Below are 16,852 nucleotides of genomic sequence, written 5' to 3'. Positions count from 1 at the left end.
ATCATGAAATATCATAATTGGGTAGAAAGAACCTTTAACCGCTTCAATACCGGACACCCACCCCCTCCCTGCCCAGGCTAATTTTCAGTTTTCAGGGCTGTCACAAAAATTGAGCAGTTATGCAACACTGTAACCATGTGAAATTGTTAGAATTTTTTTTCACACACATAGAGCTTTCTTTCGGTGGTATTTAATCACCAGTGGGTTTTTTCTTTTTTTTGCTAAATAAATGGAAAGACTAAACATTTTGAAAAAAAAAACCCCACATAACGCCAGCTTCTTATATCTGATCAGTTTATCAAGCAGTTTTTACTGAAGGGGATCTCTGCTAATGTATGTGCCCAGAAGTATGACTGGTTCAATTTACGATTTTTTTTTTAAATCATCAAACACTTTTGTTTAAAGAGAATATCAAATGTTTTCTAAGTGTTGTAATTGAATAAAAACAGTACAACATGTGAGATTAATTATTGGAAAGGGAAAAAATGGGAAACCCTTTGTACCAGTTGTACCAGTTTGGATACAGTAGAACATAATTACAAAAAGCAGCTGCCAGCATACAGAAAAAGGACCTGAAGAAATCACTAAAAGAATAGTATAGAGGGAGTTGAACTGGAAGATCATTGGAAAATGTACTTGTAATGAACTGAGAAGTCAGCTCAAAACTTTGTAATATTTTTCTGCTTGGTCAAAGTTGGTAAAATATCTATAACTGATTCTCACACCTCAAAAAATGGTTGTGTCTATGTTTCCTTGCATAAGGTTGTCCATCTGCGCAGTTTAGCCCATTCAGCATGGGTTGTTCAGTGTGAATCAATTTGTGAAGAAAAATGTAAAAAAAAAGAAAAGTGCGAATGCACTTGGAAGTGCAGTCGCTGTAGATCTGAGGGGGACATGCAAGGAAAATAAAAAAACAGCATTTTAGCTTGTACATGATTGAATAATAAAATCAGCAGAGCTTCCCCTCATTTCAGATCTACCCCTTAGATTTAGAGCGACTGCAGTTCCAAGTGCACTTTCAGTGCAAAGTGGATTTGCCTTTCCTAAATAACCCCCATTGTGTCGGTGGCCTATTTTGTCCCCAAGATGGCCGCTGTCCTGGTCTCCGGAAGTTGTCATTGCGGAGACTACATATGATGTAGCAACACATGACGCTGATCTGACACGGCAACGCATGATGTCAAACATTTGGGCATGCTCAGTACAAAGGGAAGCTGGGGACCGTGGCTGGCGCCATTCCTTCTCCCACATTTCTTTATGTGGACATGTCTCTGCAGCCAAGTAACATCACACAGCAGGCGGCAGCGGACTAGACCCCTTGGGAGTTTGTTTGCAACTGGACAGTCTAAACGAAAGAGGCACACAGTGATTTTACCAGTAAGTATTCTTTCTGGTTGTTTGATTCCACTGGGTCAACCATTGATTGACTCCTTGTGAGGAATATCATTTAGGTTGATCCAGTTTCCCATGGAATGATTATTGATTATTTTGCCAGGGATTAATTTGTTTTTCCTCTTTTTTTTTTGCCTCATATAGTGTAAAATTGTTGCGCCTTTTTTGGGTGCCACAAGGTTGGATATTATCTGTTGGTCCTTGCATGTCACGAAAGGCATATAACACGAACGATATATGGTTCTCTCTGTAGTTAAAGGAGTGCTTTCACTAAGAGTGTTCGTTTACATTGTAAGTGTATGTGTAATGTATTCATATACATATGCAATATATAGAAGTTATAAACATTGATTCAAAGTGCAATTATCCTATATTTCAGAAGTGGTATTGATCCCTGAGGAAGATTTTGTTTATAGCTGTACATTTCGAAACACGTTGGTTACCCCATCTACTACACACCATCGGGATTCTCACCGATGGAGGAACAGCAAGTAGCTGAGGAATACCACTTCAGGATTATTTAAAATTTGTATTTGCATTCATGCAGTGTGATGATACAATGTTGGTATACCATGTTTATATTGTCGACAGCTTTTTACCACCATTTTGTACAATTTTAATCTATACAGAAATAAATATTTTTCTTTTAAATAATACAAATTTCTTTTTCCTAAATTGCCTTTAAAATTCAGATTCAGAGTTTTTTTTCCAAAAATGTTAGTCATTCCATGATAAAAAATAAGTTCCTGGTAGTGTCCATTTGTAATAGCAGGTTCACTAATTCACCATATGATCTGTACCATATTGGGCAATGGTTTTGCAGAACTGTTTTACCTTTGGGCAAGCCTAATGAGCGGTAGGCATTTGCAGACTTGTGGCCATATTTGAAACATTTAGGTGATTTGTGAATTTCTTTTTATAATTGTAACGACTGTCTGCCCTAGGGGAAACCTTTCATAAAATCCTCTACAGTCTGTATAGCATTTGGTGTAAACAGAAATAGGCGGAAGTTCACATATTCGGTAATGTACTTCTTTATGTCCATCTGTTTGTGATCTGTGGAATCTCCACGTGATTCACTCCTGTACTAACAGTGTGCCAAAGTCTTACAAACAACAAAATCTTCTCCAGATGTGTGCAATTCAGGAAGAGGTTCCCGCCCTGTCATACTGAAAAAACTTTAGCCAAGCTCAACTGGTCTGTTATCACATAGATTGCTAAGGGCCGGTGCTCCTGGTTGGAGTGAGTGCTCCCAAGGCATCAATCCAAGAAATTAGCCGGCAACCTGGTATGGTCCAAGTTCCGAATTCTTTAAAAGGCTACATTAAAAGTGGCACAAAATAGCTAACATGTTTTGTCCATAATGGCAGAGAATGAGTAATCACAACATTTATAATTACAAAGAGGTTTGCTCCACAATCAATTAGTTAAAGTGGTTGTAAAGGTTTGTTTAAAAAACCAAAAAAAAAAAACCAAACATGTCATACTTACCTCCGCTGTGCAGTTGGTTTTGCACAGAGTGGCCCCCGATCCTCCCCTTCTGGGGTCCCTCCGCGGCGCTCCTGGCTCCTCCTCTTCTCGAGTGCCCCGTCGGAGAAGGCGCGCTCCAGTGTCCTGCTGCTGCGTCCGTGGAACATAGACAGCAGGACTCAGCTCTGCCCCCCCCCCCAGCGCCCGTGTCATTGGATATCATTGACAGCAGCGGGAGCCAATATCTGCGCTGCTATCAATCTATCCAATCAGGTCAGGACACGAGACACCAGCCAGAGCTGGTGTACTCATTCCCGTCGTGGGAATTACGGGGCTCAGGTAAGTAGAAGGGGGGGTTGGGGGCGCTGCTGAAGTACAGGAGGTTTTTCACCTTAATGCATAGAATGCATTAAGGTGAAAAACGGCGAGGGTTTACAACCCCTTTAAGATGACAACTCCCAATTAAACACAATTAACATTAAAAAAACAGGAAAAAACCCTACTATATACAGCAGCTCTCAGCGTTCCTCCACAAAGTGGTAAATATAAGTAGGGGGCATTCGGAATAAACTCCAACATAGTTCCAGATTCGGGTAAGGTGTACTCCAGACTAAAAAGTCCCAGCCTGGCTTGCATGGTTGAAGTTGTAATAATCACAGGACTACATCTTCATTTTCTCTACCATAGCTAATTGTAATGGAACAAAAAGTGCCAGCATGCTTAACATATAATAACTAAAGAGGTTTTGCGGTGCTCTCCGCAAGGATCTCCAAACTACGGCCCTCCAGCTGTTGCGGAACTACACGTCCCATTAGGCATTGTAAATCTCTGACATTCACAGACATGACCAGGCATGATGGTAGTTTTAGTTCCTGAACAACTGGAGGGTCATAGTTTGGAGACCCCTGCCTAGAGCCTATACCTTTAAGAACAAGTCAGCAATTGCAGCACCATTCTATACTGACAGCTACTTGTTAAAGGGCTAAATAACTTTAAATGAGACTACTAGTTGTGAGTCCCTTGGCTTGCAGTACTTCTAGGGTGCAAACTTTCCTTTGACTGGCTGTCACATGGTCAGGTTATTTCAGCATTTTATTGCAGAATTGGCAATAATGTAGATTGCTCTGTATGGCTGTTTCCTCGTGTTGTAAGAGCAGAGAGAGCAAGGTGCGCAGCAAGGCGACCTCCGCGAGTGGGGTTATTAACCTTCTACAATGAACAGATTCCAGGGCTGGGCTGATACACACTACTGATATAAATGCACTTCACGCTGTTCATAGATTTGGTTATTTCTTTCTGAGGACACATTTTTCTGCAGTACCATCAGCTGCCTGTGGGTAGGTGCTACATTCTCCTGCTGTCTAAGAGTCAGCCCTCTTCTGTTTCTAATGTCGCGTACACACGACCAAACTTTCTGGCAGAAAAGGTCTGACGGAACGAACCTGTCAGACATTCCAATCGTGTGTGGGCTTCATCGGACCTTTTCTGTCGAAAAATCTGGCGGACCTTAGAAATAGAACATGTTTCAAATCTTTCCGACGTACTTGATTCCTATCGAAAAAAACGTTCGTCTGTATGCTATTCCGACAGACCGAAAACGACGCAAGGACAGCTATTGGCTACTGGCTATTGAACTTCCTTTTCTAGTCCGGTCCTACGTCATCACGTTCGAAATGATCCATCGTGTGTAGGCAAGTCTGTTTCATCGGAGTTCAGTCCGACGAGAAGTCCGCTCGTGTGCCTGACAGCGTCCATAGACATCAGGTGGCAGTCAGCCCTGCAGGTATACTCTGATCACTGAAAGAGCTTTCTTATAAATGACTTTTTGATAAACATGCTCAATCAGATTGGCTGAACATGCATGTTTATTCATAGTTACATAGTTAGTCGGATTGAAAAAAAGACACAAGTCCATCTAGTTCAACCAATAAAGAAAAAAAAAAAATCCATATAATCCCATATACACAATCCTTCACCCACAGTTGATCCAGAGGAAGGCGAAAAATCCCAGCAAAGTATGATCCAATTTGCTGCAGCAGGGGAAAAAAATTCCTTCCTGATCCCCAAGAGGCAATCGGATTTTCCCTGGATCAACTCTACCTATAAATGGCAGTACCCAGTTATATTAAATACAGGCCTATTTTTAAGCAATCAAGTGCCCCCTTGTCCTCTGTGATGACCTTAAAGTGAATAACCCAAAACCAAGTTCACTATATGGACCATATATTTGTACATGTTGATCACATCCTCCTTAATCTCCTCTTCTCAAGAGAGAATAAATTCAGTTCTTCTAATCTTTCCTCATAGCTGAGCTCCTCCATGCCTCTTATCAGTTTGGTTGCCCTTCTCTGCATTTTCTCCAGTTCCCCGATATCCTTTTTGAAAACTGGTGCCTAAAACTGAACTGCATATTCCAGATGAGGTCTTACTAATGATTTGTACAGGGGCAAAATTATATCTCTCTCTGTGGAGTCCATATCTCTCTTAATAAAAGAAAGGACTTTGCTCGCTTTGGAAACCGCAGCTTGGCATTGCATGCTATTATTAAGCTTATGATACGTTATTCCACTGCACAGCTTTGTGTCATCTGCAAAGACTGAAATGGTACTTTTAATCCCAGACCCTATATAATTTATAAAGGTATTAAAAACTAAGGGTCCCAACATTGAACCTTGGGGTACACCACTAATAACCTTAGACCATTCGGAGTAAGAATCATTAACCACTTCTGTCTTTTAGCCAGTTTTCTATCCATTTACAAACTAATCTTTCCAAGCCTGTAGACTTTACTTTACACATTAGCTGGGTGTGGGGAACTGTGTCAAATGCTTTTGCAGAATCCAAGTATACCATGTCCACAGCCATCCCTTTGTCCAAGGTTTAACTTACCTCCTCATAAAAAGAAATCAAGTTTGTTTGACAACTTCTGTCTTTCATGAATCCATACTGTCTGTTGCTTAAAACATTTTTCCAGCAAGAACTTATCTATGTGGTCTTTTATTAAACTCTCCAATATCTTCCCGACATTAGAAGTTAAACTAAGAGGTCTATAGTTACTTGGTAAAGACTTTGATCCCCTTTGAAATATGGGCACCACATTGGCCCTACGCCAATCCAGTGGTACCATTCCAGTCATTAACAAGTCCCTAAAAATTAGAAACAATGGCTTTGAAATGACAGAGCTCAATTCTTTTAGGATCCGTTGGAGGATGGTCCAGGTGCTTTATCCACCTTTATTCTGTCTAAATATTTTTGGACCATATCACATTTGAGCCATTGTGGATCATTTGGAGCTATGTCAATACCATCCCCATTATGGACATGAGTTTCCCCATGCTCCATTGTACACATAGAGGTAAAGAAAATATTTAATAAATTTCCCTTTGTCCCCAGTCACACACTCTAGATTATGCTCAGACCTGACCTTTTTACTATTAATATATTTGAAGAATTTTTGGGGGTTAGTCCTACTATCTTTTGCATCCTTGATTTCCTTTTTACATATTCTGTTATTCTTTGTAACATTTAACCGATGAGAGTGTTCCTTCATTTTTATATTGTTTAAAAGTTCTTTTCTTATTACTTATAACCTTTTTAACTTTGGCTGTGAGCCACATAGGTTTTAGTTTTAGCCTTTTAAACTTATAGCCCATGGGAATGTACTTTGCAGTGAGTTTGCATACAGTCTTTTTGAAGAATTCCCATTTTTGTTCTGTGTTCATCGATGCTAATATTCCCTCCCAGTCTAAGTACTGCAGAGTAGCCCTCATCTATGGAAAATTTGCTCTCTTAAAGTTAAGTGTTTTTATCTTTCCCGTATGTTTGTTGCTTTACCAGTTTTCTTGCATTAGAGAACAGATAACATGTACTGTATGACCTAACACTCAGTGTTGTGCCTGTGCCCTGCCCTTCTACCACATCATGGAAGTGATCTTACCTTGGTCTACTATGGTATGCCAAAAAAAGGAGGAGAGGACACACAGAGGTCCATCATTTTTGCCAAATTTTCACATGTCCAAAACTGTTAAGATATTAGATGGCAGTCTACCAATTTGGATTGTTTTATGCTGTTGTACTGTGCAACAATGGGACAGTTACAGCTCCAAACAAGCATTCTCTGGGAACAAAAGTATCTGGAAGGTTAGAGAATCTTCAGCGTTCCCTGGCACCAGGACTGTGTGTGTGCTGCTCCCTTGCCTTGTCCCACTCCATTGCACTAAACACACTTGTGTGACTACACAAGGTAAGATGCCATGAGATAGTAATATTGGTCAGCAGTGCAGAACCAGCCACTTCCAAAGACAGAAATGTCTGGGGACAAATTTTTGGCCTGACATTCCTTATGAATGAGCTGCCAATGCATTACAATTGATAAAAAAAATGTGCATTGTTATTTTATAACAATGTAGCACACTACAACACAGTATGGGGTTGAGTTGCTAAAACTGGAGAGTGCAAAATCTGGTGCAGCTCTGCATAGAAATCAATCAGCTTCCAGGTTTTGTTGTCAAAGCTTAAAGTGATTGTAAACGATCACCTTGTAAAACAACCCATTCAGTTTAAAATAGAAATGGATTGCAAAACATTTTTGTATAGATATAAAAAAACATTATAAATACCTTTTTTCCCTTTTTTATAAGTGATCACATTCCCTCTGTTCTCAGCTGCATATGAGCTGGGGGGGAGAAAAACCAGCAGCACACTGAGCTTTCCAGTGAATGGCTGTGCAGCGGGGGCGTGTCAGAACAAATCTGATCATTGGAGGAGAGCATACTCCTAGCTAGAGAACTGACCATGGTGTGCTCTTCTGCTTAGTGTGGTCAGTTTTTAAAAGGAAAGCTGAGGTACTGGCAGGAACACCAGGGATTTCACACAAAGGAAGCATACAAAGAGAACAAATTACTTTCTCATACAAGTACATCGTACAGCAGGCACGTATCAGGACTATGAAGTGTTGGGGTAACAAACGCTTTAATTGATCAAGCTGAAGTTGTGAGCTGATTGGCTACCATGCACAGTTGCACCAGATTTTGCACTCTCCCGTTTTAGTAAATACAGTGCCTTGAAAAAGTATTCATACCCCTTGAAATTTTCAAAATTTTCACATCACCTTGAACACACCATCCCCCCCGATAAAACATGGTGGTGGCAGCATCATGTTGTGGGGATGCCTTTCTTCAGCAGGGTCAGTGAAGCTGGTCAGAGTTGATGAGAAGATGGATAGAGCTAAATACAGGGCAATCTTAGAAGAAAACCTGTTAGTCTGCAAAAGACTTGAGACTGGGGCGGAGGTTTACCTTCCAGCACGACAACAACCCTAAACCTATAGCCAGAGCTACAATGGAATGGTTTAGATAAAAGCATATTCATGTGTTAGAATGGCCCATTCAAAGTCCAGACCTAAATCCAATTGAGAATCTGTGGCAAGACTTGCTGTTCACAGACGCTCTCCATCCAATCTGACAGACAGAGCTTGAACTATTTTTCAAAAAAGAATGAGCAAAAATATCACTCTCTAGATGTGTAAAGCTGGTAGAGACATACCCCAAAAGACTTGCAGTTGTAATTGCAGTGAAAGGTGGTTCTACAAAGTATTGACTCAGGGGGGCTGAATACAAATGCACGCCACACTTTTCAGATATTTATTTGTAAACAAATTTGAAAACCATTTAAAAAATGACATTTTTGTTGCAGGGAATGTCAAAAATCTGACTTGTATCTTAGTGCAGACTTCTGGGAAAATCAGTGAGCCAATCACACAAGCTGAAAATTATGTTTCTGGGTGACGTTCTGTACACATTTTGTATACAGAACACCTCCAGGTAGCCATATTGCATTGCATTTTACAGAAAATTAAAGCGCTGCAGATTGAAAAGGAAAGGTAATTTTTAGTAACATTCAATTACAATATGACTTGAGTCACAATTGTATATGCTATATTATTTTTTTTTCATTGTAGCGATGGTGGACTATACTTGTAATATTATGTGCATTCCCTGTCCTTCCTCACCTATCCATATAATGCTGTGCGCCAGTGAGTGTCATCATATTTGTGAGCCCAACTCAAAGGATTGTGGGACTAGTAGTCTTTCTGAACAGCAATTCCATTGCATAACCATACACTAGGACTACACATCCCAGAAATCCTTGCCATCATTCAGGGGACTTCTGGGAGAGACTATAAAGGAGGCCGGAGAACCGTCCCACACCCTCTTTTTCCTGGGCCCTGCGTGATGCACACCTCTCCGTGACAGTGAGAGAGAGGTTGTGGCCTACCATGCGGTGTTCAAGTGATTCCAGCCTGGCCACAGAGGGCCTAACGCTGCTCGCTGTTCGACAGACATCTACACGGCACCAACTCAGTAGCTCAACAACATGTTCGTCCACACTCAACGCTTGTGGGTCATCGCTGGTGGCTTCATTGTCTCTTCCGGGGTCGCTGTCTGCAAGGCATCTAAGTCGGTCCAGTCATTGGTGAGAGGGCAACAGCCTCTCTTTTGCAATCTTTCCCTGGTTACTTTATTGGAATACTGTGTACAGACACCTTTACCTTGGGAATACTTTACTGTACTGCCATTTGAACACTGTACATAGACACCTCTACCTACAACCATTTCAAGTAATACCATTAGCCTGTTTAAGCCAGTCAGTCTTTGAATACAACACTGCGCCTTATTGGATATAATCTAATGAGCTCCAACTGCCAGTGAAGACTATCAGTAAAAAAGAAAGAAGGACGGCGCCCTCTAAGTGCAGCATGTATGTTAAAAATATTTATTACAATAGATAAAAACACTCACATTTGAGTTGCTAAAAACCAGCATGTAAAGTAGTTTCATCCACGTGCTCTCGGGGGATGTGGGTGTCACGGGCCACCATTTTTAGTTATATGTACTCGGCTACCTCCATTGTGCGCCATATTAACCCCTTGAGTGAAGACTATCAGGCCTGCACCTCGGACATTGCTGTTGTTACTATTTAAAGGGCCCTGCACTATCCTTATTCTGTCGGATCTCTCATTAGGATTTAAAGGTTGAATAGGCCAACCTGGGGTTCCCCTTTAGAGTGTAACTACCTGCATTAAACACTTAACCCTTTATTGTCCTACAGGTCATGCTTCAGATGGCATCTCCCTGTACATATATGTATATTGTATCTTCATACTGTTAAACTGTTCTAAAAGGTGTCTTACCGAATCTGGGCTGTTAATCGGAACTCGGTTGATCTATTGCCCTCCTTTGTAAATAATACTACTCTGCTACTCCAGTAAAAGCTGAGTTAATATAAACTAATTGATCTGTGTGACATTTAAAGGTACCCATGGAAGGATGTCTGAACCCAGAGTGTCAGGTGGGTTGGAAGGTTTACAGGGTTATGGTGATGCAGATGAGCACATAAATTAAAAGCAGTTCTCAAGGAGACCGTGCTACATCATGAAAGTGAAGTTACCCTTTAAACGCAAGAGCGACCTTAGCTGATTTTATCCATAAACAGCAAGAAGTGGCACACAGTGGCGGCTGGTGCTCCATCGGTCGGGGGGGGGCGTCAGACGGACCTGACCATGGACCCCCCCTCCCCCATTGCTCCAGCCCGCACCCTGTGCTGACAGGTGATGATGGCGGCAGCTTCCCCTCTCCTCCGTGTCTTGGCTCCGTCGGTCGGGCTTCCCAGGCGTCTCCTTGGCTGTATGTCTCCTCCCTCCTCCTTAGGGTGGCTTCTCCTTTCGGCCAATCGGGAAACGGGACTCACCCACTTCCTGATTGGCCAGGGGAAGAATCAGTGTGATAATAGCGAATATTCATTCGCTATTGTCACACAAATGGGTGGGCTCAGAGCGCAGTGCTCTGCACCCCAAGGCCCATCCTTTTTTAAAGCCACTGGCTCTAATCACGTGCTTCAAAAAAAAACAACCCCCCCCCCATTGGAATCCATGCATTTAGCGCCCCACATGTAGATTAGGGGGCCAGATGGACCGCCACCGGTAGCACACATCATCTTCCCTCTCTCACCCTTATCGCTAAAGCGAGCATCCTTCCTCAGACATCGCCGCACATGCAGTTCCGAATCATAAACTGAATCAATGAACTTTGCCAGCTACTCCAGTTGACTATTTGGGGCATCTTTATAAAGCAGCAAGTGGACACACCTATCATTTGTCCCTTTTTGTGCACAAAATGGACATCGCATTGCTCGCTGCATTTAAAAAAAATCTGCCCACAACTTGCCCACTTGCCAGATTGAGCATTGCTTATGCATCAATTCAACATCTGTTCCTCCTGAAATTCAGGTGGTAGCAGCATCTACTGTATTAATAACACAGCAATTGCTATGATTATTATTTTGTACACTGGTTACAGCTATCAAATTAATAAAATGATTTGTTATGCAGACCTTTGGTCACCCTTGTTATTTCCTTCCTTGAAAATAAAGATTTCAGACTGATCACCCCTTGCATACAATGGCATGCCAAAGGTGACTGCAAATTTGAATGCATTTTTTTTTTGTGCTTTCTGATCCTTGCAAACACAATCCGATAATCCTTCAACAACAGCAATTGGAACCATCAATATGCAACCAAAAAATCTTTAGTGGCTATGGATATACCTTTGATCATCAGTGGACATGCTTTGATAGACATCCCCCAATGTTGGGCATAGAATTGATTGGCTTCACTGTTGTCCCCAAACTTGTTGTCCTACTCCTCTCCACCCCATATGAATAAACATTTATTCTCAAGGGACTGGAGCACATGTTTATTAAAAGATCCTTAGCGAAAAACCTTTTAACGGTTGTAGTAGCGCCTAACACTGATTTTACCTGGATTTTCCAAAGCTTAAGGCTGGGTTCATACATGTGCGGCCGCGGGTTTGTGCCTGGGGTCCGGTGCGTGTCTGTTCACTGGTGCAAGTTCAAATCAGGTCAGAATTTTTGCCTGAATTCACACCTGAATCGGACCCAAACACGCACAGGACAATTTTTCAATTCGGACTGCGGCCACCCCGGACATGTGTGAACCGGTTCCATTGAGAGCTGATCACACTCGCATGTCATGCGAACTGGATGCAGGGAAAGCCACATCCAATTGGCCTATGTATGAACCCAGCCTCAAAGATGCAATAGAAACAGACGTAGTCATATCTGAACACTGATGCACTTTGGAACACTGCGTTTTTGAAGCGTTCTGCGTGCTGCAGCATAGAGACCCAACTTATAAGTGTGCCTTGTATTTTAATGAACGATGGAGCAAGTATATACTGTAGGTGCATGACCACAAAAAAAAAAAAATCATAGTACATTTAAATTACATTTAAATACATCAAAAACATGGTCACTCACAAAAAAGCATGCAAAAAAAAGAAGAAAAACACACACCCAAAAAATGCCGAATAAAACTGCAAACGTTTAAATGTTTAAAGTTCCCAGGTGTGCACGTCCTCCTTTAGGGCATTTGCAAAAAATGTTCCCACGAACAAATATAGCTCATGTCCATGAAAGTAAAACTTTCAGAACTCGTTGGTGAACTTTAACTGTCACTAACCTCAGAGGAAGAGTCCAGGCACGGTGACACGGTTCCAGGAGTCACAGGATGGGATGCACACAGGGAAATGTCACATTGACACAGGATCCAGCGCTGCTTCCACTTCCACAGCCTTTGGGATCCCTGGACTGACTATTAAAACGAAGCAGAGGGGGTGGGAGGGAGGGAGGGAGGAGGAGGGAGATATGGCGCATCTAATTAAGAGGTTATAGAGAGGCGATTACAACACACTATGGATGCAGGGACACAACTAGGAATCATGTAGCCCTAAAGCAAAAAATCTAAATAGGTAGGCTGCTATGAATATTGCTATGCCACTGTATGGAATGGATCATCCCTGTCGCAGACATTGCTCGCTGCATGTGTGAGTGACCATCGGCAGACTCAATGCCAGACGCTCTGACATTTTTATCTGAATTCGATTGCTGAACCTGTGACAAACCCAAATATCATTTTTTTTTTTAAAGTATTCATTCTCTTGCAAAAATCAGTGTATAAATTTTTGCGTTGAAAGAAAAGTCGTAATGAAAGGTACAGTGCCTTGAAAAAGTATTCATACCCCTTGAAATGTTCCACCTTTTGTCATGTTACAACCAGAAACGTAAATGTATTAATTTTATGTGATAGACCAACACAAAGTAGCACATAAATGTGAAGTGGAAGGAAAATGATAAATGGTTTTCAAACTAATTTACCAATAAATACTGGAAAAGTGTGGCATGCAAAATCTAGTGGAACTAATTGCCTTCAGAAGTCACCTAATTAGTAAATAGAGTCCACCTGTGTGTAATTTAAATATTCTTTATTTATACCCAAGGGAGGAGCAAATAATACATTACATGCTGTAATTTACGTAAAAACATAATGCATTTCTTGTCAACTCTCAATTAAAGTACAGTAAACATATTTCTCTGCATATGACTTTCAAAATATACATATTAAACTTTAAGCACCCCTATCACCTTCTCTACATAACCTCTTTACCTTTTGTTCTCTTTTTCTTCCTATCCTAGACAACAGGGTATAACTCATTCCTCCCTTTAATTTTATCATTTTCACAAAATATCCCCACCCTTAAAGCAAACTCAAAACAATAAACGGAAAGAAAGAGAGAAAAAAAAAACCCATCCCCCTCCCCCCTCCTTTACCCATCCCTCCCTGATCCCCTCTCTTCGTGGAGGGTAGGGAACCTCCATATTATTATAAGCTTCCAAGACAGGGTGGACTCATTGCCCTGCGGTATCCCCAAACAGTCTCTTTCCTTCTTCTGAATATACAGACAAGTTCCATGTTGTCCAAGTTTTGATGTTTTGCTCTTTTCTATCCTGGGCCGAGAGCACCAGATCTTCTATGGCCCCCACATTTCTTACTCTATTAAGCCATACTGTAATCGATGGTAGCGTGGGATCTTTCCAGCATCGGGCGATACACGCCTTGGCCTCGTTAACCAGATGACATGAGACCGAGTTTTAAAAAAAAAAAAAGGCAGGATCGTCCAAAAGTGGGCAAGTTGTACATTTTTGGGCAATCCTTCGTACTTCTGACCAAAACTGGCTAATCTTAGGACACGTCCGAAATATGTGGAATAAAGTCCCCCGTCCCTTGTTGCATCTCCAACATGGATCTGAAGCTTCAGGGAAAAACCTACAAAGCCTCGCCGAGCTGGCGTAAAAGTCCTATTAAGGCCTATTTCCCACTTTCCAATTCCTGGCATCCCCAAATTATCTGGGGGAGCAATTAACTTTGTATATATCTTAGATATTGTTCAGGCCAGGGGCTCCTTCTCTTCACAGTATAGTTCAAACCTTGTCGGTTCTTGTCTATAGTATATCGTTGGTCTCAATGACTCAAAAAAGTGACGGAGTTGTAGTGCCTGCCAAAAATGTATTTCAAATTGGCCCCCCAGTTGCGTCAATGAGGCAACTGTAGGCCATGCGTCAGAGTGCAAAAAATGTGATACCTGAGTATAGCCCTTCTCCCGAATTCCCTGGAATGCCCCTTTCTCCATCCCTGGCCCAAAACTTGTGTTTCCCAATATTGGAAACAGTGGGGAATGTATTGACGAGTGTTTGGGATTCTGACAGATTTTAAAGCCTAATCGCAGTGTGGGCCTATAAGAGAGTGTTTTTTAAGGGAGACCGGTAGTGCTGCATAGCAACAAATCGCTCTATGCAGGGGTACCGCACTACATTCTTGTTCCAATTCTGCCCACAATTTAAATTCTGTATGTCTACACCAGTCAATAACCCTACCAATATGTACTGCCTGATAATATTTAGCTAAATCTGGGACTGCCAGGCCGCCATATTGTTTAGGTATAATCATACGACGTCTACTAATCCTTGGTCGCTTATTTGCCCGTATAAATTTAGTAAAGAGTGTGTCAACTTGACAGAAAAAGGCAGTTGGAATGTCTATCGGTAAGGCTTGAAATAAATACAAAAATTTGGGCAAAATACTCATTTTGATAATGTTACAACGGCCAAACCATGAGTGGTTCCATGTTGCCATTTATCTAGTAGAGAGCGAACTGCCTTATATAACGGAGGGGAAATTTACCTCAAAGATCTTCCCTATTCTTGACGGAATGTATGTGCCCAGGTATTTTAATGCCGTCCCTACCCATTTAAAGTTGAAATTAGGTTGTATGGTTTGCTGTACCACTAAGGGGAGAGCCACGCCCATCGCCTCTGATTTCACTTAATTGATTTTTAAATTCGCTAGTACTCTATATCCTTCAAATTCCTTTATCAGATTCGGCAATGAAACGTGTGGACTAGACAGAGAGAACAACAGATTGTCTGCGTAAGCTGAAATTTTATAATTGCGGTCCCCTATTTGAAGTCCCTGGATGTCTGGGTTTTGCCTAATTTTATTAAGTAGTGGTTCTAAAGATAAGGCGAACAACATAGGGGAAAGTGGGCATCCCTGCCGCATTCCATTTGAAAATTTAATCGGCTCTGAGTATACCCCATTAACTTCAACCTGGGCCTGAGGAGAGGCATACACCCCAGCAATCCAACGTAACATATGCTCTCCCAGTCCCATATGCCTCAGCACCTTGAACATGAAACGCCAACTTACCCTATCAAACACTTTTTCTGCTTCGGTGCTCAGAAAGATGGAGGTGGTTTTTGTCTTATTAGCATGATGGACCAAGTTGAGTACCTTAATGGTATTATCCCTCGCTTCACGGGTGGGGATAAACCCAACCTGGTCCAAATGTACTAAATGGTTCAATAACGGCTGAAGACACGAGGCAAGCAGTTTGGTGAAAAGCTTTAAGTCTACATTCAACAATGAAATTGGGCGGTAGCTCCCACACTCTGCAGGATCTTTTTCTTCTTTCGGAATTACCGATATATGCGCCATAAGTGCATCCGGAGGGAGAGCGGCCACCCGTCCAATCTCATTGAATGCCTTTGTCATATATACAGTGGGGACGGAAAGTATTCAGACCCCCTTAAATTTTTCACTCTTTGTTATATTGCAGCCATTTGCTAAAATCATTTAAGTTCATTTTTTTTCTTATTAATGTACACACAGCACCCCATATTGACAGAAAAACACAGAATTGTTGACATTTTTGCAGATTTATTAAAAAAGAAAAACTGAAATATCACATGGTCCTAAGTATTCAGACCCTTTGCTCAGTATTTAGTAGAAGCACCCTTTTGATCTAATACAGCCATGAGTCTTTTTGGGAAAGATGTAACAAGTTTTTCACACCTGGATTTGGGGATCCTCTGCCATTCCTCCTTGCAGATCCTCTCCAGTTCTATCAGGTTGGATGGTAAATGTTGGTGGACAGCCATTTTTAGGTCTCCCCAGAGATGCTCAATTGGGTTTAAGTCAGGGCTCTGGCTGGGCCATTCAAGAACAGTCACCGAGTTGTTGTGAAGCCACTCCTTCGTTATTTTAGCTGTGTGCTTAGGGTCATTGTCTTCTTGGAAGGTAAACCTTCGGCCCAGTCTGAGGTCCTGAGCACTCTGGAGAAGGTTTTCGTCCAGGATATCCCTGTACTTGGCCGCATTCATCTTTCCCTCAATTGCAACCAGTCGTTCTGTCCCTGCAGCTGAAAAACACCCCCACAGCATGATGCTGCCACCACCATGCTTCACTGTTGGGACTGTATTGGACAGGTGATGAGCAGTGCCTGGTTTTCTCCACACATACTGCTTAGAATAAGGCCAAAAAGTTCTATCTTGGTCTCATCAGACCAGAGAATCTTATTTCTCACCATCTTGGAGTCCTTCAGGTGTTTTTTAGCAAACTCCATGCGGGCTTTCATGTGTCTTGCACTGAGGAGAGGCTTCCGTTGGGCCACTCTGCCATAAAGCCCCAACTGGTGGAGGGATGCAGTGATGGCTGACTTTCTACAACTTTCTTCCATCTTCCGACTGCATCTCTGGAGCTCAGCCACAGTGATCTTTGGGTTCTTCTTTACCTCTC

At 41.8% G+C, this 16,852-nt stretch overlaps 1 protein-coding gene across 2 annotated transcripts in view; it reads right to left on the bottom strand.

Moving 5' to 3' along the window:
* LOC141132789 (sodium- and chloride-dependent betaine transporter-like) overlaps positions 1–12,553 on the bottom strand; it is a 100,119-nt gene extending 87,566 nt beyond the window's left edge. Inside the window, exon 1 of one of the 2 annotated variants that reach the window (XM_073621651.1) lies at positions 12,401–12,553. The gene's annotated coding sequence lies outside the window, so the exon portion shown is untranslated. The remainder of the gene's footprint in view (positions 1–12,400) is intronic. The other variant, XM_073621652.1, reaches the window with a different exon arrangement.
* Positions 12,554–16,852: the final 4,299 nt, after the last annotated feature.

This window comes from Aquarana catesbeiana, linkage group LG03, assembly GCF_042186555.1.
Source record: "Aquarana catesbeiana isolate 2022-GZ linkage group LG03, ASM4218655v1, whole genome shotgun sequence".
NCBI classification, from domain to species: Eukaryota; Metazoa; Chordata; class Amphibia; order Anura; family Ranidae; genus Aquarana; species Aquarana catesbeiana.
Note: the sequence above shows the minus strand (reverse complement) of the source record. Positions and strands in the feature narration are given on the sequence as shown.